Source organism: Pelodiscus sinensis, chromosome 9 (genome assembly GCF_052426305.1).
Source record: "Pelodiscus sinensis isolate ZL-2025 chromosome 9, ASM5242630v1, whole genome shotgun sequence".
Classification (NCBI taxonomy): domain Eukaryota; kingdom Metazoa; phylum Chordata; order Testudines; family Trionychidae; genus Pelodiscus; species Pelodiscus sinensis.
In genome coordinates this window covers 61,800,770-61,825,473 of record NC_143060.1, presented here as the reverse complement: position 1 = coordinate 61,825,473, position 24,704 = coordinate 61,800,770, and the positions used below count along the sequence as shown (strand labels likewise).

At 53.4% G+C, this 24,704-nt stretch overlaps 1 protein-coding gene across 3 annotated transcripts in view; it reads left to right on the top strand.

Annotated features, from left to right (window-relative positions):
* The first annotated feature begins 919 nt into the window (after nucleotides 1–919).
* LOC102447096 (protein FAM163A) overlaps nucleotides 920–24,704 on the top strand; it is a 59,862-nt gene continuing 36,077 nt past the window's right edge. For 2 of the 3 annotated variants that reach the window (XM_014575440.4, XM_025186597.3), the window contains exon 1: nucleotides 921–1,471. The gene's annotated coding sequence lies outside the window, so the exon portion shown is untranslated. Of the gene's footprint in view, nucleotides 1,472–24,704 lie in introns of all 3 variants that reach the window. The other variant, XM_075936842.2, reaches the window with a different exon arrangement.

Here is a 24,704-nt window from a genome sequence, read left to right as displayed (position 1 = left end):
AACAGTGACATGACATGTTCTGAGTCATGCAGCAGAGCTGGGAACAGAATGCTGGCTTCCCAATCCAGGACCCGATGACTAGACTGGACCACTGGCCTGTTGAGTGCAGACTGCTACCTCTGGCAGCTTCCAAAATCCGAGGAAAGCAAAAGGAACACCCCTAAAACAGTGAGATAATTGTACAATAACAGCCATAGGTGGAAAAACCCTTTCCTAATCCCTGCAGTGGTTGGCTTATGGCTTGAAGTATGAGGTTGGAGTCTCTTGATCTCCGCTTGCCTACAACTAGAGGGGGGCATGTAGGGTAAATGCTGCCCCCTCCTTCAGAATATTTGGTGGGCCAACACCTCTAGGAGCACCTGTGTGGGGGTGGGAGTGAACAGCCATGTAAGAGAGGCACAGAGCTGCTAGGAGCAGAAGTAGGGAGTTATAACAGGCCCTGTTGTGCAGGTCTGAAGTGTGCCAAAGACAGGATCTGTTTTGCAGAGAGCAATAGACCGGGGGTTAATCATGTTTGAAAAACAACCCTGTGGCTGACTCTCCTAGCCCTCCAGTCCAGCCTCTGTTTCCCTTCCTGGGCCTTTTCTTGTGTTCCTGGAGCCTGCTCTTGTGCTGGCAGCCAGGAGTTCCTTACCAGGCGCACTTGCTATTGGATAAAAGCAGCTCAGAGGCCTAGCAAAGCGGGGCGGGAGACGCAGATTGATTTCCGACCCTCCCGCAGTAGCAGGGGAAGATCGGTGTAGTTGGGTCATGAGCGGGTGTGTGTGTGTGTGGGGGGGGGGGGGTGCATCGCCCCGAGGTGGGCAGGAAACGCTCTGGACTCGGAGCAGGAGGGGCGGTTTGCTAATGAGCTCAGAGGGGTTTCAGCACCATGGACAGGGCCCGGCGGGGCGGGGCTGTGGGAGCAGGTGCGCTGCAGGGCGAGGCTGGGGGCCAGGGCGGGGATTGACAACCTGTTGCGGCCTCACGTCGGCGCCAGCTCCCTGCAGGCTCCGAAGCGTCCCGAGGCTGGGCTGCCGGCGGGGCTCTCCCGGGAGCTGCGGCTGCTCTCCCGCCCGGCGGGGGCCCTGACTGTGCCCGGCTCTCCCGTCCCCACTGGGGATCCCGCTGCGGCTCCCCCCGCTTTCCCCAGCGCCCGCCCCGCTCCCCGCCTCGCCTGTAGGGCGCGGCCGGCTCCGCGGGGCGGGGCAGCCGCCGGGCCATTGCCCTCGCCGGGGAGCCGCGCGGCTGCCGCCCCTGCCTAGTCCCGCTCCCCGGTGTAGGGCGGCGGGGCCAGGCGTGCAGCGGGGCGCCCCCTGCAGCCGAGGGGCGCTCAGCGCAGCCCGGGGGAGCCATGAAACGGACAAGAGGCTGACGGCTGCTCCCTCGCCTCCTACCGCGGCAGCCGCAGCTCCGCCGCCCGGCTCCGCAGCCTGCCCAGCGGCGGGCGTGTGTCGGGGGCGGGCGATCGGCCGGAGCAGGCGCTTCCCAGGTAAGCCGCTTTCCTGCGCTGGGTGCGGGCGCGGGGGGCTGTGGCTCTGTCGGGGGCTGGAGAGGAGAGAGCGGGAGATCTCCACTCGGCGCAGAAGGGGAGCGGGGTCCCAGAAGGCAGCCAGACATTTCCCTCCGCAAACTTCTCCGCCAGGGCCCCCGGGCGAAGCGCGCGGCTCTTCTGCTGGGGCGGGCGCCTCTCTTCGGACAGCCCCCGAGGCGCCCCGGTTTGGACAGGTAACCGGATTCCCCCCACCCCCAGGCAAAAAAGGGGGAAAGACCGGGGCGGAGGCTAGAAAAGGGAGCAAGCGAGTCAGCGCTGGCCAGGGGCGTAGGCTGCCGGGGACGCCCGGAAAGTCCCCACCCGGCGAGGCTGCTGCCAAACCCTTCGTGCCAGCCCGGGCCGAGTTTGAAAAGTCCCCGTGCTCGGGCCGCAGGGAGCCCCCTCCTCGCTCCCCCCGGCGCCTCCTCCAGCCGATGCGAAGGGAATCAGGTCCCTTTGTCCGAGCCCAGGGAGCTCTGTGCTGGCTCTGGCTGCGCGTCCATAATTGGGCCGGAGCGCTGGGGTTAGCCGCCCTGGGGGGACCTTTCCCCGCTGGGGGGGCTTTCTCTGAGGCTGAATGGCTGCCCCCCTGCCACAGGCCCCCTAGAGCAGCAGGTAGCCCCGCAGCGGAGTTCCCCGCTCTTGCTCCTCCTGTCTATACAGAACCAACAAACAGTGTGGAATATTCCATCAGCGCACCCCACTTCTCTTATCTCCCCCCTTCCCTCACGGGTCTGCCCCGCCCAGCTGAGTTTTTACAGGGGTCCCTCTTTGTGACTTGTCAAGCTTTGAGCCCTGTTTTTAATCGGCATGAATAGAGTCTGGGGGGAGGGGTCAGGGGATGTGCCCAGCTGGGCAGCTTTGCTAGTGATCTAGAGAGTGTCCTAGACTCAGGAGATGACTAGGAAGGACTGTCACTTGCTGATAAACCAGAGATTGTGATAATGAGCGATTCGCATGTGCCGGGCTAGTGGCAATTAATGAGACAACAGGAGTCTCCTGCTGCCGGGATTTTTACAGTGGTGGCTCTTCACTGGGCTTACGCCTGGTGTAGCAAGAGCAGGAGCTGGCTGTAGTGATGGCGATGGTGCGGACGAAAGGCTGTGGGCAGACGAGTCAGGAGCCCTTGTTAAACTGCTGGGTGGGTTACTGATATGCCATGCAGTGGGATCTTCAATGGGGTGGCCACGTCGACTTTAGCAACCCCCACCGCTCCCTATGTAGCTCCAAGTAGAGGGTCCACTCCGCAGGGTTCCAAGAAGGCTCTTGCCTTGGAGGAAAAACAATCTTTTGTTTTCTCTTCTGATGGTTTGGGGGTATGAACAAACATCTGTAGAGACTGAGACCGGGAAAACTCATAGTTTCTCATCTTTGAGTTGCTGTGCACAGAGGAGTGTCTGACCCGGGGATAAAGGGAGTCCACACATATAAGACTGAATGTGTTATTGACAGACGTTACAGAGATCAGATTCATAGATTCTAAGGCCAGGAGGGCATGACCCAGGCCAGAGGATTTCCCCGAATGAATGCCTGATGACCCTCGCTAGAAGTAGGCATTTCCTCTCTTTTGGGATTTCTTTCAAGCATCCGACTGCTCAATTCCAGTCACAATACACCCTATCCACTCCTCCCTGGATAGAAGGCTGGGTAGGGATATCATGCGTTGGTTATCAATCCTGTGTTTAATCAGGGGAGGAGCCATAAATACCAACATGATCAAAGTGGTGTTTGTGGCCTGAGCAAAATCAGTTAATTTAACAATAGGCATACACTGAAATAGAGTCAGTGTCCATCATGTGGATAAATCCAGGATGCTAGTCACACGACTGCCAGTCACCCCCACTAAATGAAGGTGGATAAGCTTAGCCAGACAACAATAGGCAAACAATCCTCCTTCCCATGTCTGATTTCCTTTCCTGCACATCTGCTACTAGAGCAGAAATTGAGACCCTTGCTGATCACAGTTTGAGGTGCTGACCTTTCACAGGGCTGCTTTGCTACTGAGATGAAATATTTAGCGCGACTCCGCCGCTGCCTTTTTCTTGAAAGTGCGTTTCATGCTTCATCTGCTGGAAATGCTAGGAGATTTCATGCCACATTTTTCATTCCGCGAGGCCAAAATCCATAAGGCATATGGGTAGTATGTCTCTGGGTGGTTTCACTGCAAACCTCATTCTTCCCGCAGAAATATGAATCTCTTGGGTGTCGTCTGTGCACAATTCTGCATCAGAGACCCACCTTTCATTCGCTCTTTAAGTGGGATTAGTATCCTGTCCATGGTGTGCATAGAGCCAGATTGTGTCCCCTAACCTCTTTACTTGCCTTGGTGAGCACGAGTAAGGATTAAAGCCCAAATTTGCTGTCTGAATTGGAGCTTTATCTCATATAAATGAGCTCAAAATCAAGCCTTATGGGGTTCCAACATTGCAATGCTGATAGAAGTTAAAGGAGAATTGGTCCCAAGAGGGTTTTCCTTGTGATGGAGACAGTTAAGAGGGATGGGGTGCAAACATTAGGCATGTTACATTGCCAAAAACTGGCTTTTGGCAACAAAATGCTGCGAGTGTTCACACTGCAATGAAACTTCTGTAGGGGAAAAACACCCAGTTTTTACAACAAGAAACTTCCAACCCTGTGAGAGACCTTGTCTTTCCCCCTCCTTTTATTGTCAACAAAGAGCTAGTGTGGACTCTGCTGTTTGTTTAGTCAAGAAAACTGGCTTTTGCCGGTATCCCGCAATGCCTGCCCTGATGGCTCTGTTCAGTGTTTTGTGATCTCTGCTGCCCTGTAGGTATGCACCCTTCCCCTACTCTGTGAAGTATCTGACAGCTGAGTAAGCTGCTCCCTTTGGGGAACAAACAAAGAACAAATCATGGGAGTGCTCCCATTCTGCCCTGTGGGGAACACAGGAGTAGACAGACTACTGTCGCTGGAGAAATTGCTCTGCTGCTTTGACATTCCTTAGCACAGAGAGCTCACTGAGCTATCGGGGAATCCCAAGAAAAGCAGGGATCAGCTCTGCCTTCCCACAACATTGCACTGTGGGATGCTTACCCAGAATGAAAAAACGGAGTGACCAGTTTTCACTTCTGGCGACTTTTGCATGGTGACAGCACTTTTGTCACCAAATCTTCCCTGTGTAGACCTAGCCTTAGTCTGCAGCAGGGTTTAGTTTTGCTCACAAGGTCAAAGATCAGGCCAACGACATGATGGCATCATGGCAGCCCAGCCTGGAATAAGTTATTGCACTTTAAAATGTAGGAGGATCCATTGCAGGACAAGTAAAGGCTGTCAGCTGGGAAAGCAGGCTGCCGGTCTGTGGACCCCTTCCTCCCTCATTTATACTAGTGGAAATCAGCAGTCGCTCCACCAGAACAGGGAGCGATCGATCTGTATTAAAGTGGTGTGAGAGTTTCCAGGAGCTGCAGGGATAAGATTCAAAGGGAGTGGTCTGTGCAAGTTAACAGCCACCTCTCTGGTGAGTAAATGGAAGAAGAATTCGAACCTTGGCCTGAAAGATGGCTGGACGGTGATGTGACTAGGACAGGAGATGGGTACAACGCAAAAAACCCACAACCCCCTTTTTTCTTTTTGTAGGGAAGCGTGCGACGATGCTGTAAAAGAGCTCCAGGAAGTGTATTCAGTCATATGAGTAAGGCTTTTGACGCAGCCCCCTGTGTCATTTTCATAAGCAAACCAGGACCGGGCGATTGAAAAGGGCCCAAAGCTCCCAGCTGACAGCTGGGAGGACAAGGGTGCAGTGTGCTCTGGGCAACACTGAGGGCTGGCTGCCCCCAGCCCCTCCCTTTCTATCTGAGCCCCACACACGCCTCGCCTAGGGGCTGGCAATTCTGTCACCCCCCTGAGTTCTGGGTCCGGAACCCGTCAGTGTTTCCATTGGCACCTGGACAATGAAGTGGAGAGTGTGCTTACCAAATCTGTAGGGGACACCAAGGTTGATGGGAGGGTCAGAGAAGTACCCCTTTAAGACAGAAATAAGTTGGTAATGAACATAGTCTGTTGCAGGAGCAGGCAATAGCACAGCAGCGGTTCATCAGCCTGCTATATTTACCTGCAAAGCTGCAGGTATCAACAATTGCAGCTCCCGTTGGTGCAGATCGCTGTTCCTGGCCAATAAGAGTGTCAGGAAGTGGCACAGACCGGGACACAGCTTCCCACAGCTCCCATTGGCTGGGAACAGCGATCGGTGGCCAACAGGAGTGTGATCACCAGTACCTGGGGAGTGCAGGTAAATCTAGTGGGGGGGCTGCCAGGAGCTAAGATAGTACCGGATCTGACCTGCGGCCTGGTGTTTGCCCACCCCTGGTCTATTGGCAGGAAGCAGTAAAGGATTCTCCTGTGGATCAGCCACTATCTGGGCACGAAAGCCCTCCACTTACCTAGTCACAGAGAGGCAGACAATGCCTGTCAACATTAGCCACCCCGGTGGAGTGGCTGCTGTGCCCAGCTGAGGGACACGCCCGTATATCAATGTGGGCTTTATGAAAGAGAACCTGGCTGCTTGTGTTTTGATATCTAAAAATGAAGGCTGCTAAACTGGGGCCGGATCCTTCTGCAAATCTCTGCAAGTCCTTGGGAGCCAGCTGAGAATCGGGAGACGTGCAGCTCTCCATAACTTCAGCAGACATTGGATACACGCCGTGGAGGGCTGGAGCCGGCCTAGCCTTTGTTTTCTTGTGCGTGCCCGTCCCTGTAGTGTATAAGCACGTGGCATGCTATTGGAGTATGACTTGGTGAATGTAATTACAGTTAATGAGCCATTAAACTAAACCTCTGTTTATGCTCCAAGATAATGTTGGCAGTCCCAGCTGTGTGTCTTGGATCATCCACAGGAAAAGAGTCTTTGCTTTCCTGTAGCTGCTGGGCAGCATTGCTCCTCCCCTGCCTCTCTCCATCTGCAAGAAAAGGGCAAGGAGGGGGAGGCGATGTCTTTGCCTGGACCAGCTTGGGTTGGGGAGAGAGCTGAGCTTTTGAGTCACAGAGAGCTCTTCTTCTGGCTTGGCCAATTTCTTATCCTCTGACAGCCACATTCCCCGTCCCTTTGAAACCGAAAAAGAGACTGTCCTGGATCATTGGCCAGAGTGACAAGTGGGTGTGGTGAGAAAGCAGCAGACGGGCTTTTGTTTGTGTAACCAATTCTCCATTTCAAGGGCGGGGTGGGGGGCGGGGTGAAGGCGACCTCTTTTCACGAGACGAGACCGACTCCGTGCATGGCGTCCAAGGGAGCCCTGGTGGAAGGAAGCACAGCTGCAGTGAAGTCCGTGAAGCTGCCGCTGCTTACACCAGAGGTAGATTTGGCCCAGAAGCTGTGGACCAGCCGATGGTTTCTGGACATTTGTGAAGTGAATGGGAATTGGGTGTCCAAATCTGCTGGGCAGCTTGGAAAATTCCCAGCCTCAAGGGCGGTTTCTTATTGTCTGACAGCCGTCCTCTTGTGAAAGAGGGCTACCTCGTGTGCCTTGGAGTAGTGACGGGAACGGTCCTTTAAGGCAGCGCTGACCGTTAGTCAAGGGAGTCTTTATAGCTGTAAACTGAAGCAAACAGCAGCACATGAGGGGAGGGCTGATTGGAAACAGACACTCAAATGGATAGATTAGCAGCACTCCATGGAAGTCAGGGCACCAAGTGCACAGTGCAAGATCCCCACCCACGTGCCTCCTCGCCGCCCTGCTGCGGCCACTCCAGAGGCCAAGCGAGGAATTCAGTCGGCACCGTTCCTTCAGCTCTTGGACCCTCTGCTGAGACTGCCAGCCCACGGGTGCGGGGACGGGGACAGCTGTGATAATGGTTTTCCATGTAGACCATCCCGAGGAACTAACGTAAAAACATCAGAATGGCAAGACTGGGTCAGATCAAAGGTCCATCTAGCCCAGTATCCTGTCTGCTGACAGTGGCCAATACCAGATGCCCCAGAGGGAGGGATCACAACACGTAATACTCTCGTGATCCTGTCACCCATTTCCAGACAAACAGCAGCTAAGGGAGACCATTCCTTTTTTGAACCCTGTTAAAGTCCTAGTCTTCACCACATCCTCTGGCAAGGAGTTCCACAGGTTGACTGTGTGCTGAATGAAGAAAAACTTCCTTTTGTCTGTTTTAAATAAACCTGCTGCCTGTTAACTTCATTTGGTGACCCCTAGTTCTTATATTGTGGGAATAAGAACATAATAACTAGATCTGCTCATTTGTGCCACAAGGTCATTATTGCCCCTAAAAGCCTTTTCCACATTCGTGGCCCTGGTATGAATCTGGAGACTCCAGCCATGCTGGCAGTCAGCCCAAACCACTTACGCCGGATCTTCCAGGGCCAGCGGCTTCACACCAGCTACCCCCTTCACAGCCCAAACCTCAAACTCCCCTTCCTACACACACGTAAGAACAATCACCTTCCTTTTGGTTCACCTGCCACTTTATGGCCAGGCTTTGCCATGGTGCTCAATGTGAGCGTATCTCCTCCAAAGGGAGATTCGTAGCACACCTCGATGGGAGGGAGGAATTGTCGTATTTTAGAGGAGAAAACTGGCACGGAGAGAAGAAGGCTTCTGTTTTCCTAATTTTGGACCTCTCCTCCCCTGCTGGTGATACCTAGGGAAGTCAGTTGGAGCTGTGTCTGCTCAGTGCCACTCAGAATCCGGCCATAGACCGCTCCAGTTGGGCTTGCAAAACCAGAGGATGCTAGCGAGAATGCAAGGCTAAGTCACTCGCCTAAGATGCCTGAGTCACAGCAAGGATCAGCGTCCTCAGAGCAGCTTTCCCCTTTGGATTCAAAGGACACAAGCGGACTGGATGTCTGTGAGGAACAGCCGCATTGGGAAACGGTGTGTAGCTTTGCCTTCAGCTTGGGAGCCTGTTTTGAGGGTGTCTAGCTGATTACATTGCTGAGGTTGGGCAAACAGCTTGTCCACTCTGTCCGCCTGGATCTCGTTCATTGTCTGTAACCACATCAAGCAGAACGCTTTGTCTATAACTACAGCCTAGCACCAGGATGTGCAGGATTTTCCAGCTTAGTGGGACAGATTGTTTACTTTCCTCTCTCCCTGATTTTGCCTGGGCTCCTTACCCCCTAGCGGCCCAAGTGTTGCTTGAAAAGTCGGAAGGATTTCGGGGAAAGTTTTGAAATTCTGGGTGACAGTTTTGAATTGTGAGCAACCTGATTGCATGAACTCGGCGTCTGAGGCAGCAGCTGTGTCCAAAGCCTGGAGGTTTCACAATCGGCTTCCCACGTCAGGGAGAGCTTCCCTCTGGGCATGGCTTTTGGGAGGCGCATGTTGTGCTGTGTCCCCATAAGATTTTGCAGGGGTCACAAGTCACACATCACACAGGGCCATGAGTACGAGGCAAAGCTTTCTGGGCAGAGGGTAGGGAGCTGTTATACAAAGCTGGCGAGCTGTAATGGTGGGAACGGCTGCAGAGTGGGTCGGAGAATCCAGCCCCTCTGGGTCTAGGCATGGATGTGGGAAAGCTGGGTTTGGCTGGTTTGTTTACAACCCTGGTCGGGGACAGCACTGAGCAAAGACTGTTGAGGATCTAGGCCTGATTTCACCGTGGGAGATGTGACTGACGCTGCAGTATAACTGTTGAGATAAGGGGCCGCCATGGAGTTTCCGTGAATTATCTCCTCTTATGCCTCTGCACCAGGAGGAAACGGATCAAACCTTTCCTGGTTGCTCCTGGCGTGGGGAAGGGAGGTTGGGGCTGAGTTCCTTCACAGGAACTGCCTGCCTAAGAACATCCTCATACCCAGCTCTAAGGAGCAGAGAAGGATTAGATCTGAGAGAAGAGCAAATCTCCACTGGACAGATTCAAAATACTCAAAGAATTTAGAAATGAAGCCGGAGCCCCTAACTCCCTGGCTTGACCGGAATAGACCACTTGGCAAAATTCGGGCTAGTTGTGACCGCAGACGAACTCGCTTTGGGTCTGATCCAGCTTTCACATGCCCCAGAAGCATCCCCCCAGCTACGTCCATAGGCTTGTTAGCGTTCCTACGGGGAGAAGACTCTGACTTGCAGAAGCTTCAGTACCTGCCTCCTGCCTCCCTCCTTGTCTTATGTCTGATCTCAGGGCTGTCAACCGGCCCTGTCCCAGTCCCAGTCCCATCCAGCGGAGCCCGAGGATGTCACAGTATGGGCATGAACATCAAGGGGTTTTCTTTTCTGTTCCATGTGAGTTAGTACCCCTGCGATCAGCTGTTCAACAGAATTCCGGGCCGGACTTTCACAGGCTCTGCCCCCACACTCAGCACCTGCTTTTCCAGGCCGTTCTAGTGGGGTTTTGGCCTGGCCACACCGGGGCATGGTCACAGCCAGCAAGCGCAGAGGAGGCATTTTTCAAACCTTTGAAAGACGCTGCAGAGGAGCTGGGTCTGGACAAAGCTCTGGTTTCCCCTAAAGTATCTATCAGGGATGGCCTAGATCAGCTGTGGCCAACCCGCGGCTCGTGAGCCACATGCGACTCTTGCCTGCCAAAAGTGCGGCTCGCGAAGCCACTCCTGCACCTCCCCCCCCCCCAAAGATCCCCATCCCATGCCAGCTCTGTCTGTCCGTCCCTCTCCCCGCAGCTCCCGGCTTCTCTGTGCTTACCGGGTCACAGCTGTGGGGTTTTAAAAATGGCTCTCAAGATGGCAGCCGTCTTAAAGGGGCAGTCTCCTTTTTAAATTTTTTTTTAATATATATTTTTGGTTTCGCTCGACAATTCTGTTCTGGGGGGCTTTCTTTTTTTGCTTGACAATTCTGGTGCGGCTCTTTGTATTTTTTCCGCCACCGTTTTGGCTCTCTTTGTTAAATAGGTTGGCCATCCCTGGTCTAAACGGTACTGGGTCCTGCCATGAGGGCAGGGGACCGGACTCGATGACCTCTTGAGGTCCCTTCCAATTCTAGTGCTCTATGAAAGCTCTCTGCACATCAGCTGCCGGGGATGGCTCTATCACCGGGACCAGGTGTTGAATTGCTCAGCAGAGTGAGTGCACATTGGATGCTGATCACTCTTATAAACTAACCCTTATCTAGAGATCTCATTTGGAGTTATGGTCTTGGGAAAAGCTGGTGCTGAGCATGTGAAAATCTGGCCCTGAATTCTGTGGAAAACCTGATGGGAAGGGGCACTAACTCACACGGAAAAGGTGAGAAAAAAGGAATGAAATAAACCTCTTGAGGGACCTGTAGCTCAGGGGCTGCATCCAGCCCCCAGCTTGCCTGGATCCAGCCCCCAAGGCTCAGGGCTCCCCCCAAGCATCAGAGAGCCCCAGCCCAGAGCCTATGGGGGAGCCCACAAAATCTACTAGCCCAGGCCCCCTTAGACTGTAATGTGCAAGGAGAATGTGGAGAGTGTCTGTCTTTCTGCTTCTCCGTCGGGGGCCATGTCAGTGAGATGGGTTTTTTGTGCATCCCCTGACTGATTTTCTTCTGCAGGTCAGAGGCCCCGGACTCAAAAAATGTTCCTCGCCCCGGTTCTTGGCTTTCAGCCCCACTCTGCACGCTGCTGTGATTGGCTCTTCCGCAGGAGGATTCTTCTGCTCCCCCAAACTGTGGGGATCTAAAGCCGAAGCGACAGCAGAGTCTTTGCTAAGAAACCCAGCAGAGCACCATGTGCCATTTAAGTACCCTTAATTGGTGTGTGTTCCGGCAAGCTGTCCCATCCGCATGGAGCCCTGTGGGCCCTGACATGTGGGGAGTGAGCCCAGCAGTGCAGCTTGGAGGATCGCTGCCTGTAACGAGCCCATGGAGAGCCCAGGCCAGAAACAGTAGCCTGCCTAAAATTTTTTGATCTAGCGTCTTTACTATTCACTCTGGCCTTGTCCAGACTAGGGTTGGAAGGTGTTTGCTCACACGTGTTACCTGCCTTGCGCCAACAAGGCAGCGAGCTTTTACAGTCTGAACTTGGATGAGTTGACACTGTCTTGTCTGCACGAGGCGTGTAAACACATGTTAGCAAACACCTCCTAAACCCTCATCTAGACAAGGCCTCTGGGAGACGTTCTAGCAAGAACTTGCCCCTCTCGCGCTGCTAAGGCAAAGGGAAGTGTGTTCCACCACAGACACGAAATATTTGATTTACCTAATGTCAGTAGCCTTTGAGATCTCTCTCTCTCGGTCATCTTTTCTTACTACCAGTCATGCCCAGTTTTTAAATCGTTCCTCACTGCTCCTGTGTCTAAACCTTTGTTGCTCTTTCCATATCTTTCTTAAAGTGTCGCCCCCCAGAACTGGGCACAAGGATCCAGCTGAAGTCTCACCAGTGTAGAGGAGAGCAAGCAATTACCTCTTGTGTTTTACATGCAGCATTCCTTTGTTGACGCAGCTGAGAAAAATTTTTACCTCTTTTGCAGCAGCTTGATACTGTTGATTCATATTCAGTTTGTGATCCACTAACTCCTAGATCCCTTTAATCAGGGCTACCAGCTTGCCGGTTATTCTTTACTTTGTAGTTTGTGCATTTGATTTTTCCTTCCTTTGTGTATTACTTTGTACTTCTTTGTTGACATTTATCTTGTTTATTTCACACCAATTCTCCAATTGATCAAGGTCTTTTTGAATTCTAATCAAAGCCTCCAAAACGCTAGAAACCCCTCCCAGCACGGTGCCATCCAGATATGTTGTCAGTGTTTTGTCCAGTAGGGATGTAAACTGGTTAGCTGGGTAAGCATCCCCCTTTACTAGTAATTGGTTAACTGATGCCCTGCTCTAGCTCTGCCGGACCTACCACGCTGCACGGCAGTTAGGGGGTTGCTCTAGCTGTCCCTCACGTGTGGCATGATGCAGCGAGCTGGTTAACTGGTTAAACAGAATGTTCAACCGGTTAACATTTTAAACGGGATTTTACATTCAAGTCATTAATGAAGATGCTGGACACAGGGTGCTGGAATAGGACTGGACCTCCAAGTCAACCCCACTAGATCCCTCTGGTTTAACAGTGAACTCTGTGAGTACAGTTTTTCTACTAGCTGTGCTCCGACCTTTTAGTAATTTCGTGTAGACCCCATTTCCCTACTCGGCTTCTGGGGCCATCATGTGGGACGGTGTCAAAAACCTGGCTAACGTTCGATACATTGTATTTGCTGCTTCCTCCTGCTACCCACTAGGCCAGTAACCCTGTCTAAGAAGGAAATGAGGTTGGTTTGGCAAGGCTTGTTCTTGGAAAATCCATGTTGACTATTACTAATATCCTGTAGGTGTTTTCAAATTGATTGTTTAATCATTTGTTCCAGTATCTTTCCAGGTATCAAAGTCAGGCTGATTGGTTTATAATTCCCTGGTTCCTCTTTGTTCCCCCTTTTAATAGTTTTATGTTTGCTCCTCTCCAGTCCTCTGGGACTCACCTGTCCTCCTTGAGCTCTCAAAGATAATTGCTAACTGTTCCGAGGTTGCATCCGCTAGTTTCTTAAGTACCCTCGAGTAAATGTTTAGCCGGCCTTGCCAACTTGAATGCATCCTAGCAAAGAGGCTTCCGAGGATCCTATAGGTCCACCGGAGAGTTAGTGGGCTTGTGTCCTGCGCTACTTGCCTTTCTGCTAATGGGAGTTAATTAATAGTTGACTTACTGGATGTTAAGGTGGCTCTCATTGGCTTAGCATCAAACCTGAGACCAGGAGAAGGAGAGAACAAAGGCATAGATGCAGGTTACAGAGCTGCCATCCATCCCTATTCTATGAGGTGGTCCCAGTTGTTACAAAAAGTCTGTGTGTCCTTAGACCGGGCAGTCTCCAGACCAGGACCAAGCCTGTAAACCTGGCACCTTCTTAGCCCTTGTTAAACCTGCCCCATTTCTGTGGGCTCCTGTTGACAGGGCAGTGGCCTGGTTTGGCTGTGAGGTGATCAGACCAGGTTTCTATTTGTAGCTCTGTGGCGCTGGGCACGGTTCTGGGTCTGTTTCCTCTGCTCCCCTCTGTCTGACTTGGCTGTGTAGATAATGAGCGTTTCAGCAAGGTCGCGCTCTTGCTACGTGCAAGTTCAGGGCCTGGCACAATGGGGCCCGGATCTGCTGCAGCAGCCGAGGTCGTACTGCCACTCCCTGGTCCTCCAGGCTCCTATGCTGCTCCGGGGGCTCTATGCAGAGGGAAAGTGAAGGATGTGGGAGCAGTGAGTGAGCAGGGCCATTCTCGCTCTTTCCCAGCTGCGGCAGGGCCTGCAGGGCGGGGAGCAGAGAAGCTGGCGAGGCTGGTTCTACACCTCCTGGAGATCGTCGGGGTTGGTGAAATCTCCAGCTGGGGTATCCTTCAATGATGCTGCAGTACTGAAACCAGGGGAAGCTTTGCCATTGATTTCAGTGCGTGCAGGATCTGGCCCTGAATGGACCCTCCAGTGGACCCCCTCTCTACTCCTTCACTTCTCCGTTTAGTCCCTGCTCCTCTTTCCCCGCTGCCCAGTTTCCTTCTGGTGAGCTGCGGCCCCTCTCGGAGTGCCCGTGCAGACCGTCATTAGCCTCCGCCACAGCCATGCTCATTCATAATGGAAAGAGGCTACTCGGCTTCTCTGAGGGATTCCCTTTGTGGCAGTAGGCCAACAGGCAATGGATGGCCTCTGGCAGGGATCAGGCATGGAAGGGCAATTGCCCTCTCTGCATGAGACTCTCCAAAGCCCTTCAGTAAGCAGATCTTCCCGAGACCACGAACACCCATCTGGAGGGTTGCCAGATATCATCACAAAAAATCCCCAAACATGGCGGGAGACCAAACTTGTTAAGCAAGGGGCAGAGTGGCCGCCCACTGACGTGAAGGTGGAGGCACCGGAGCCCCTCCAGGGCTATGTCTACACTGGTGGGCTCTTGTGCAAGTACACCCATGGCAGTATGGACACTGTCTTACGCAAGAAAACTCTGATGGGCCATTTTAGCCATAGGGCTTTCTTGCGCAAGAAACCCCTGCCATACATCCACACTGCCCTCTTGCACAAGAGCTCTTGTGCAAGAGGGCTTACACTTGTTCGAAAAGAGTGTGGCTCTTGTGCAAGAAGCCCTCTCTTCCCACGCTTTACTGTAAATCTTGTGCAAGAGCGGGTGGGCCGTGTGGACGCTCTGCAGACATAGCCCAGGAGGCCTAATTGGCTATACCATCCTGCCTCCATGTAGTTTAAAGTTGCTTGGAACTCAGGGGCAGGTTGAAAAGCTCGTTCCCCACCCACCTGGCATCTAAAAATGGGCTGGAGGAGAGCGTATGTGAGGGGAATTGGAAGAGGATTTGTGTTTTGAAGTTGCTTGGCTCAGTGATGGTGGCTTCTCTCCAAGGCTATGTCTACACTGGCGCGTTCTTGCCAAGAAAATCTTGCGCAAAAGTTCCTGCGCAAGAATTCTTGCACAAGAACACGTCCACACGGCCATGTACTTTTGCTCAAGAGCATCCATGGCAGTGTGGATGCTCTCCTGCGCAAGAAAGCTCTGATGGCCATTTTAGCCATCGGGCTTTCTTACGCAAGAAACCCTTGCTGTGTGTCCACACTGCCCTCTTGCACAAGAGCTCCTGCACAAGAGGGCTTACACTTGTTAGAAAAGAGCGTAGCTCTTGTGCAAGAAGCTCTCTCTTCTGACACCATACTGTAAATCTTATTGCGAAGAACGGCTATTCTTGCGCAAGAACCAGCCAGTGTAGACCCCGCCCAATTGTCCTGCTGCCATGAGGCAGTATAGTGAAGTTCTGTCTAGAGTCTTTGGCTAGGATCCTTTTGTACCATGGGTAACAAATCAGATGAACCAAAGCAAAATCCACAAGGGTGATACAGTCAAGCAAGAGAAGGCTTAAGACATATGTAGCTAAGACGGGACAATATTGTTCTTGGCTAGTGAGGCTTTGGTAGTTCTGCATGGCGATCTTCTCAGCCTGCCCGGAAACAGAGAGGCTTGTGGGAATTGTGGGCGGGCTTTAGGGAAATTATTTGGGGGAAGGGATAGGAAATGAATAATTGAAGGAGTGACCTGTTAGGACAAGACCGGCCAGGGAAGCCGAAGAGTACATATAGACGGATCCTCGCAAGAGGCTGCAGAATGAATTTTCAGAGCAGTAACTGAAATCCATATAATGGCAAATCAAGTTTTGGTCAAACTCAGCACTCCTGCCTCAGGCAAAATTTCTACTGAAATCCAAGTAGTTTTGCCTGAATCAAGTCTGCAGGGTTTAGTCCATTGGGCATAGAGCGGGAAGGAGGAAGCATTAGTTGGTGCTTAGAGCGAGAGAACAGGATACGGGAAGCATCCTTTACTAGCTTTTATTCTTGGATCTGCCACTGACATGACACACTTTGGGCAAGTCACTTAATTTCTCTGTGCTGCAGCTTCTCCATCCTGAAAAGGGAGCTAACAATACCAACCTCCCTGGGAACCGGTGGAGCTTAATTAATTAAGGACTGTAACGTGTTTGAAGCTCTCTGTGTGAAAGGTGCTGGACAAGTGCCAATTGTTATTTTGGCCACGTGCTGGGTATTTTTATGAATTTTTTGGTGTGTGTCTCATGGGAATTCCTATCTGCAAACTGCAGGAGCAGGAAAGTGCAGAGTGGAAGTTTTTTTTAAACCCCTTCTTTTTTTGCATTCCTCTTCTCTCTCCGCAGCACCTGTCTGCTTGCAGGGTTCACAGGAGGCTGGCCAGGACAAGATGTGGTCTGTAGCTCTGCCATGGCAGGGAGAACTCCAATAAATTGGGCTTACACCATTCATTGCTGCTCCTGATCTTTGTGCTGCTGGCTTGCAATCAGAGTTAACACCCCCTGCCCAGTACCAATCAGTGGGAATGTTGCTGTTCATTGACCCAGCTGAAAGCAGGATTGGTCCCTGTGGCTGGAAATTAGGTCACTTTGCCAGGGCCAAGGGTGACAAGGTAGCCAAGATGTCAGCTTTGCATACCGAGCTACTTGCAAAAAGTTTTTACTTCCAGCTGGTTCCTACTCAGTTTTTGAGAACTGGGGTGGGGGCAGGCGTGTGGGGGGGAGGAAGCGCCTGTATTTTGTAGGGCGATCATAATGTGAATGCTCTCAAGGGCTAAACAGAAGCCCAAACCAATGCAGGAACCTTTCCTGGGGCTCAGAAGAAATAGGATTCACAGAACAAGCTGGCAGCCTTGCAGAAAATAGAACTGTTGGAGAGCCCCAACTGGATGCTGCGTGACCTCAATCATGTGCCAGTCAGTTACCATCGGACGGGGATCGGCAGCCTTTGGGGGTTTCAACTTTCTGCCTTCTGACTGTGGCCCCCAAGTAGAGCCAGGGACCTGCCCTGTGAAGGGGTGGGCAGGATGGTAGAGCCACATTTCAAAGAGCGCCGTTTGTGTTCCACAGGGCCGCTTGCTCTTGCTCTGGTTGCAGAGAGGGGCTGATTAGACCTGAAGGGCTGTTGAATTTCTTGGTGCCTTTCAAGTAAAGGCCAGATGGAGCAAGAAGTTGCATAAGGCTGTCACGCAGCTGATGGAAATAACGTGCCTCCTGGGACGCACTGGCGTCTCCCTGATTTACAGCCATCGTGAGTCTGGCCGTAAATGTTCCCAATCCCCACATCTATTTTAGTGCTGATCGCCTGGGTCTTCCCTTCTGGTTCTTGTTGCCTTGTGTTCTGTTCTCCCCGCCTTACTGGAGCGTGTGTATTTGCACCAGGGCATGGTGCTTTGCCGTGCAAATGGAGAGCCTGGCTCTGATTTCACTTACACCGGGGTGACCAGATGCCCCGTTTTTAAAGGGACAGTCCAGTATTTAAGTCCTCCGGCAGGTATCCCGACTTGTAAAAATGGGCAAATTGTCCTCTATGTTCTGTCTCGCCTCTCCCATCGGTACTGGTGGGTCCCACTGCTGGCTGGACTCTTGCTCGCCAGCCACCAGCAGTGAGTAGTGGGGGTCCAGTGACTGACAACTGGGGTGGGCGGGCAAGGCTGATGGTCAGGCAAAGCTGCAGTGTGCGGGGGCAGCTGCTTTTCCTCCCCCTCCGATCCATCCCTGCGGCATGCTGGCAATCCCAGCAGCCCCCCTCACTCCATGTCCCGTTTTCCAGCTAGCACTTGTAAGGGCGATCAGTGACGTGACTTGATGCCGGGCGAGAGGGTGATAAGGAAAGGGCGGATTACCCCAAATTAAAAGATCATTAATATGATAGTAACAGCTGGGAGCTGGGATCAGGGCCCCCTTGAGCTAGCTGTGGAAGCAACTCTCCTAAACACCTGGTCTGTGCTCCGCATGGCTTATGGTGCGGCTCGAGTTTTGCAAAGTATGTGTGGGTTAGACTGGTGGCTCTTTGGGGCAGGAGCTGTTGCTTTTGTTCTGTTTGTGCAGCACTTTGCATGATGGGGCCCTTGACGTAGGGATGGAATAGTATAGTGCAGTGGGCACCAACCGGCCGATCGCGATTGACTGGTTGATCGCAGTGTCCCCAGGAGTCGATCGCTGTGGCCCACTGGCTAGGCAGCTGCTTCTCTTTGATCCAGCCCTGCTGGAGCGTGGCACAACCTCAGTGGGTTGAACGCTGCGGCCAGCTGGGCTGGAGCAAAGAGAGGCAGCCGCCCAGCCAGCTGGCCAAGGATTCAACCCGCCGCGGCTGCACAGCGCTCCCGCTGGGCTGGAGCAAAGAGGGGCATCCACTCAGCCAGCTGGCCATGGGTTCAACCCGCTGAGGCTGCTGGCTGTGGGTGCTCTACTGATGAGCTGGGCAGCTGTCTGTCTTGTCTCTAGGGACTGTAAGCTCATCAGGGTAGGGGCTGTCTTGCTCTCTGTGTATGGACAGCCACTAGCACAGTGGGGTGCTGCTCCTGGCCAGACTCTATGTGCCGCTGTCCTATAAGTCAATAGTACACAGGAGGCAGGGAGGGTGATATGGACTTTACAGAAAAGGACCATGCTGCTGGCCCTTTAAGGGGAGCTTTGATAGTCGGGGGGGTGGGGGGGAGCAAAGCCAGTGCTGCTGACCCGAAGAAAATGAGGTTTGTATAAAAGAAGAGACAATAGTTTTGAGCATCTTTCTGAGCAACCACAGGCAATAATCCACCCCCCCCCCCCCAGCAGAAGCAACACCTCCTCTGGGAATCCCTGCACTCCTCATTGCCCCGCATCTCCGGAGAGTGTAGTACACATTTGTATCTGTCACATCTGATCCTTCCGCCCCACCGCTCCCTCCCCCAGCTCTGCACTTCGGCGCCCTGCCCCGGATCCCCTCGTGGGGCGGGTCATCACTTATTCATGCCGGTTCTTCTTCTCTGCCTTTTCCTTCCCCCCCGCCTCTCTGCCTCTCCCTCCCTGCCTGCCCTCTACCTGCCTGCCAGAGCCAAACCGGCCGCTCTCTCTGCGCGGGAGACAGAGGAGAGCATGAAATATTGAGGAGGCTCAGCGAGGCGGCGGCGTGCTAGTTCAGAGGAGATGCCTGCGTTCGCTCAGCCCCGGGTGCCCTCCTTGCGCCGCCTGTTCAGAGTTGCAAGGAATGATGTGCCACCCCCTTCCCCTTGCTCTGGGCATGGCCTTTTGGCACGCCGGCGGCAAATGCTGCCTGGTCCTGAGCAAGTCCCGAGAGAGCTGGGACCAGTCTGAGCATCGCCACAGGCTCCCGGCTGCACCACAGCTGTAGCCCCCGTTGGCAGGTCTAGTGTGGTCCCGGACTAGAAGTCCTAGCTCAGTGTTTCTTAAACTTTTTAAGACCGAGGAACACCAAACAATATTCTTTTTTTTTATGAAGAACATTAAGGATTTTTTGTTGTGGGGGGGAGGGGGAAAGGTTCGGGGGGAAGTTATTGAGCCCTTTAAGGGTGGCCATTTTGAATTCTGTTCTCCACGGCACACCTCCGACTGCCTCCCACACCGGTGTGCCACTGAACACAGTTTAAGAAACACTGTCGTAGCGCGTGTCCTGTAAACCTCAGACTGCAAACCCTGGATAACTGCGGCAACTGAACTTTCAGCAGGCAGCAGGGCTAGTGTGAGGGGTTCTCCGGGGCCCTGCTGTGTTCAGCAGGGTCCTTACGTAGGCCCGAGAGCAGCCCCATCCGTCCGCGCTCCCCTTTCTCCCTGTCCGCTCGCCTGCCTGTGTCTCTTCACTTTCCGTGTCAGTGCTGCCGTGACCGGGCCGTCTCCAGGGCCTGCGGGGAGGAACGGGAGCTCTGCCCTCAGAACAGTATGGGCAGGCAACCCCCCACCGCCCCCACACACACACCTCCCTCCCAGTGGACAATCCCTCTGAAATGTTATCCTGTGCTAGCGATCTCGGGCCACTTGTAACTAGGGATGTGAAGGTTTAACTGGGTAAGTTTACTGGTTAAGGTTAACTGAGGGGGCTGGAGTAGCTCCCCACCTGCTGTGGGGGGGGGGGTAGACCTTCTAGTGCAGCAGTGAGCAGAGAGACCCCCCCCCTTATAGGTTAACCCCGCGTTTCTCAAACTGGGGGTCCTGATCCCAGGGGGATGCGAGCAACTTAGAGGGGGGTCGCAGTATCACAAGGTTTGAGAACCCCTGGGTTAACTGGTTAGCTGATGACATGGGATTTTACAACCCTAACAGCAGGGACGACATGTTTCAGAGGCCGGTGTTCTTTCTCCCCCACTCCTAAGTGGCAATGCTCTTTTAAGGCCTGGCTGCTTGCATGGCTTAGTGAGATGGAGCAGAGCAGAGGGGCGGGAGCGGCTGGGGAGTAAAAGGGAGCCAGGAGTAAAAAGATAGTGAGATGGAGAGAAGGGGGCGGGGGAGAGAAAGGCACAAAGAGCCGGAGAGAGAGATGCAAAGGGGAGGCAGGTAAGGGCTCTGAGGCGGGGGAGCCGTGCAGCCACAGAGATTAAGTTAAGCAGGGCAAGTGATAAATATCCCGCCAGACGCTGGGCTCAGGATGTCTGATGCCATCTGGCAGCGCTCTCCACTCAGCGAGGGCGAGGTCACATCCGCTGCCCAAGGAAGGTCTCCCGGCCCCTTCCAGCGCAGATCCTGCCATTCAGCGTCGGTCAGCACAGAGGAGGGGGCAGGGTGCGGAAGCGGGTTTCTAGCCAGGCACGCCCGCCGTTTCGATAGACTCCGCTCCCTCCCAGCTGGGAGGCGGAGCAGCATCTGTGGGAAGCTGGTGGCAGATGGGGCAGAGAGGTGGGGGAGGGGGCAGGTGTTCGCAGTGCTCTGAAAGGCAGCCGCGAAGGCCGGCCTGAGACAGTCTCGGGGTTGAGGGTTGAAAAGTCGCAGCTGCTGAGCTCAGTGGAGTTTTCCATCATTCTAGGATGCAACAAAACATCAGCTTTGATGCCACCCCCAGCCCCCCTGCTCTAACCCAATGCCCCACCCCTCCCTCAGAGCCAGGCACCCCCAGCCCCCCTGCTCTAACCCATCCCTCCCCCAGAGCCAGACACCCCCAGCCCCCCTGCTCTAACTCAATGCCTTCACCTATCCATCAGAGCCAGGCACCCCCAGCCCCCCTACTCTAACTCAATGCCCCACCCCTCCCGCAGAGCTGGGGACATAATCTAGTGGGGCGTAGGGTAACAAGGTGACTCTGTGGGAGGAGCCAACCCTGCCCCACATCAGACCTGCTGTGGGTCTCACCAGATCTGCCGCCACCGCCGCAGCCACATGCTTTTCCCACCGGGTGCTGGGGCATGTGCACAGGGCGCCCATGAACAGTCCGCATGCATGGCTCCGAACATTGGATTTGACCGCACATGCCCCGCCCCCTTCCCAATCATCTTTGCAGGGAAAATCCCGGACATTTTTTGCCATTTAAAAAAGCCAGCTGGTCGGAGATTTAACAAGTGAAAACGAGGACATGTCTGGGAGAAACCGGACGTGTGGTAACCCTAGGTGTAACCAAGGGACCCCTGGAATACTGGTCCAAAGCTGTCAATGGAGCACACGTCTCTTGTGTTAAAAAGTCTCAGAAGGGCAGGCGTGATAGTCTGTAACTTCAAAAAAACAAGCAACAGTCTTGTGGCACCTTAGGGACTAACAAATATAGATCTATAGTATCATGAGCTTTTGTGTGCACAACCCACCTCCTCAGATGAGCACTTTTCAACAAGAATGGTACCAGCCCGAAGGCGGTGGAAACGCCATTTCAGTGCTGTGTTCACAAGCATTAGCAGCATTGTGAAACTTTCCCTTTACATGCCACAAGCCTTTGCACCTGATCGTTATGGGCTTCTCCAATCCAGGCATAGAAAATAGGGCTGGGTGACTCTTCTAATCAATCACAGCTTAAATAGTGACTATCCCCCAGCGAGGCTATGTCTACAACTGTGTTTTGTTGGAAGAGGCAATGCAAATGAAGCACTGATTAGCATTTTCTCGCCCTGCATTTGCATAATCTATTCCAATCTGTTTTTGCGCAAGAGGTTTTTGCGCAAAAACATGCAGTATGGACGTGTCCTAATGCTTCTCCTGGATCTTGTGCAAAAAGGGTTTTTTGCACAAAACGGACACATCCACTGCATGTTTTTGCACAAAAACCTCTTGTGCAAAAACGGATCAGAATAGATTATGCAAATGCCGGGCGAGAAAATGCGAATCAGCGCTTCATTTGCATTGCCTCTTCCGACAAAACACATAGGCTACATCTACACTGGCATGATTTTCCGGAAATGCTTTTAACGGAAAACTTTTCCGTTAAAAGCATTTTCGGAAAAGCGCGTCTAGATTGGCAGGACACTTTTCCGGAAAAGCACTTTTTGTGGAAAAGCGTCTGTGGCCAATCTAGACGCGTTTTTCCGCAAAAAAGCCCCAATCGCCATTTTCGCGTTCGGGGTTTTTTTCCGGAAAACAGTACTGTGCTGTCTACACTGGCCCTTTTGCGCAAATGTCTTTCGGAAAAAGACTTTTGCCCAAACGGGAGCAGCATAGTTTTTCTGGAAAAGCACTGATGATTTTACAGTAGATCATCAGTGCTTTTCCGGAAATTCAAGCGGCCAGTGTAGACAGCGGGCAAGTTTTTCCGGAAAAGCGGCTGATTTTCCGGAAGATCTTGCCAGTCTAGACACAGCCCTAGTGTAGACATAGCCTGAGTGATTATTATTCTCAAACTTTGTATGACCTTTGTCTCATAGGCCCTGTCACGCAGCAAGACACAGTCCCTGGCCCAAAAAGTTTACAATCGAAGCATAACTGCAGTGAATAGTTTGTAAGCGATCGAGAATGCAAAGCATTTGCAGACAAATGCACAGGAAAATTATAAACAGGCTATTTTTGAGGGAAGCATGATCTGATGGAGATTCCGGTAGCAAAAAAGGAGGCTGCATGTATTGGATAAATTATTTAATACAGATTATTCACTTGGTGTGTCAGCTGTAGCATCGGCCTACTTGTTTCACACCTGTGTCCTGCTAGTGCCAGCTAAGCCTTCTGTAACAAGAACATCTGGGCTCCCTTAAGAGGAGGTACTGTCAGCCTGCCTTTTGTTGGGACATGGCACTTTCAGAGAGGAATTCTGGGGGATGTAGTTTCCCAGGAGGGATGGCTCTGGGAAGAACAGTCTCCAAACATGTGGTCAGGAGAGGGCCCATGTGACAGACAGGCTGTATATAAACCCTGTTACTCCGCATGAGGAGGGAGCTGAGATGTTGGAAGAGGCGCTGTCTGAGAGGAGAGCTAGTGACGTATTGGATCCAGAAAGGGAAGAGCGGGGAAAAAAGCCTGCCTGGTGGGTGGGGTGGGGGGAGAGAAGCAAAGGCGGGCGGTAGCAGAGCAGTGCTTACGGGCTAGCTAGCGGTCCTGTGATGTTACTCTTCCTCGTTTGGAACCTGAGGCTGGAGGCGTCTATGGGGGGAGGAAGGACTCTTCTCTTTGCACCTGCTGTGTCAGGGTAAGGAGTCCCACCTGAGACGGCAGAAGGGCTCTTGGTTGAACCTGTGGGCCGGGGGCTCATGGTTGGGCAGAAGTCTGAGGCGGTGCACCCCTGTGTCACTGGGGTAACTAGAAGGCTGTAGCTGGGCGATGGCAGAGGGCCGGTGCGCTCTGAGGAGAGCTGCCCCATGCTGTTGAGCCTCAAAGAGGCTGGAAGACGACGGCCAGACCTGCACTCTGCTGATGGCTGGAAGGGGGAAGACCCCTTACAAGGTTTGGTTGGAAGGCTGAACCTGACTCACCCATCCCCTGCAGGAGGCTGCGTACCACCAGCAGGAAGAGGGGAAACCAAGGCACAGGCCTGGGATTTTGATGCCGGAGAGGTAAGGCTCGATATCTAGCTTTCTAGTGTGAATTTTCTTATAACAGCGGATGCCTCAGGAACCTGCATCTTGCTGTTTCTCCAGCAACTCCTCTTGCTCTGGGGCTAGGAAGCTTTCTCTGGGTGCTAGCCAGAGCTGCTCGCGAAGTCAGTTCTCCTAGCGCTGCCTCGCTAAGGTCAGGCACCGCTCAACACTGGATCATCCCTATCCAAGGAGCCTGGGTTCAAGTGTTAGCAGCTGCAGGCTCTTGTGGCGGTGAGCTTCTTCACAGCAGTGCCCTGCCCGCCTCTGGATGCGGGAGGGAAGTCATCCCGAGACGGGGCCAGTCCCACGGAATCGAAAGCCAAACCTCCACTCGCTAGCTGCTCTCACAGTCGCGCTCTGTGTGAAAAGATGCAGCCAAAGTCCTTTCTGCTAACCCCTACCCCTTCTGCCGGGCCGGGAGCCACCGAGGAGTAACCCTGCGGCACTCGTCTGATCACAGCAGGACGGGGGTTGGGCAGATGCTGCCTTCTGTCTCTATGCAGCGGCTCACCCAATACAGAGGGACCTGCTTTTTGCTGTCACCGAAAAGCTTGCATGTGCCCTCCTCCCCCTCCTATGGATCCCTCCTTGGATCACTGGCATTCTCAGGGCAGCAGCTTCCATAAAGCAGCCCCTTGCCAGCCAGCTCCGTGCTTGCTCCCAGGTGTTTCGTTCGCTCCGGCTGGGGTTGGCGTGCGTGTGGTGCTCCCCGGTCACTGCAGCCCCCGATCTGTGTGTGTCTGTGCGCAGACAGCCTGACGGAGAGGGGCACAGGCGTGGCTCGCTGTGACTGCGGAGCCGTTCGCTTTTCCCCCACGCCCTTCCAGCGCAACCTTGCTTTCTAAGAGCTCCGCTGAAGGCCGGCTGGAGGCGGCGGATTTTGACGCGGGAGGGCTATAGGCCGAGGGGCTGGGATGTCGCACAGCAGTCATCTGGACGGCACCTAGCACGTTGTCAGGCTGGGTCCCATCCCACTAATATCCTGCCGCAGATGTGAAGTCCAGCTGTCTGTGCTAGAATACAGGCTTCCTGGTCAATGCTTAAATTCCTCCAGGGCCGACTGTGC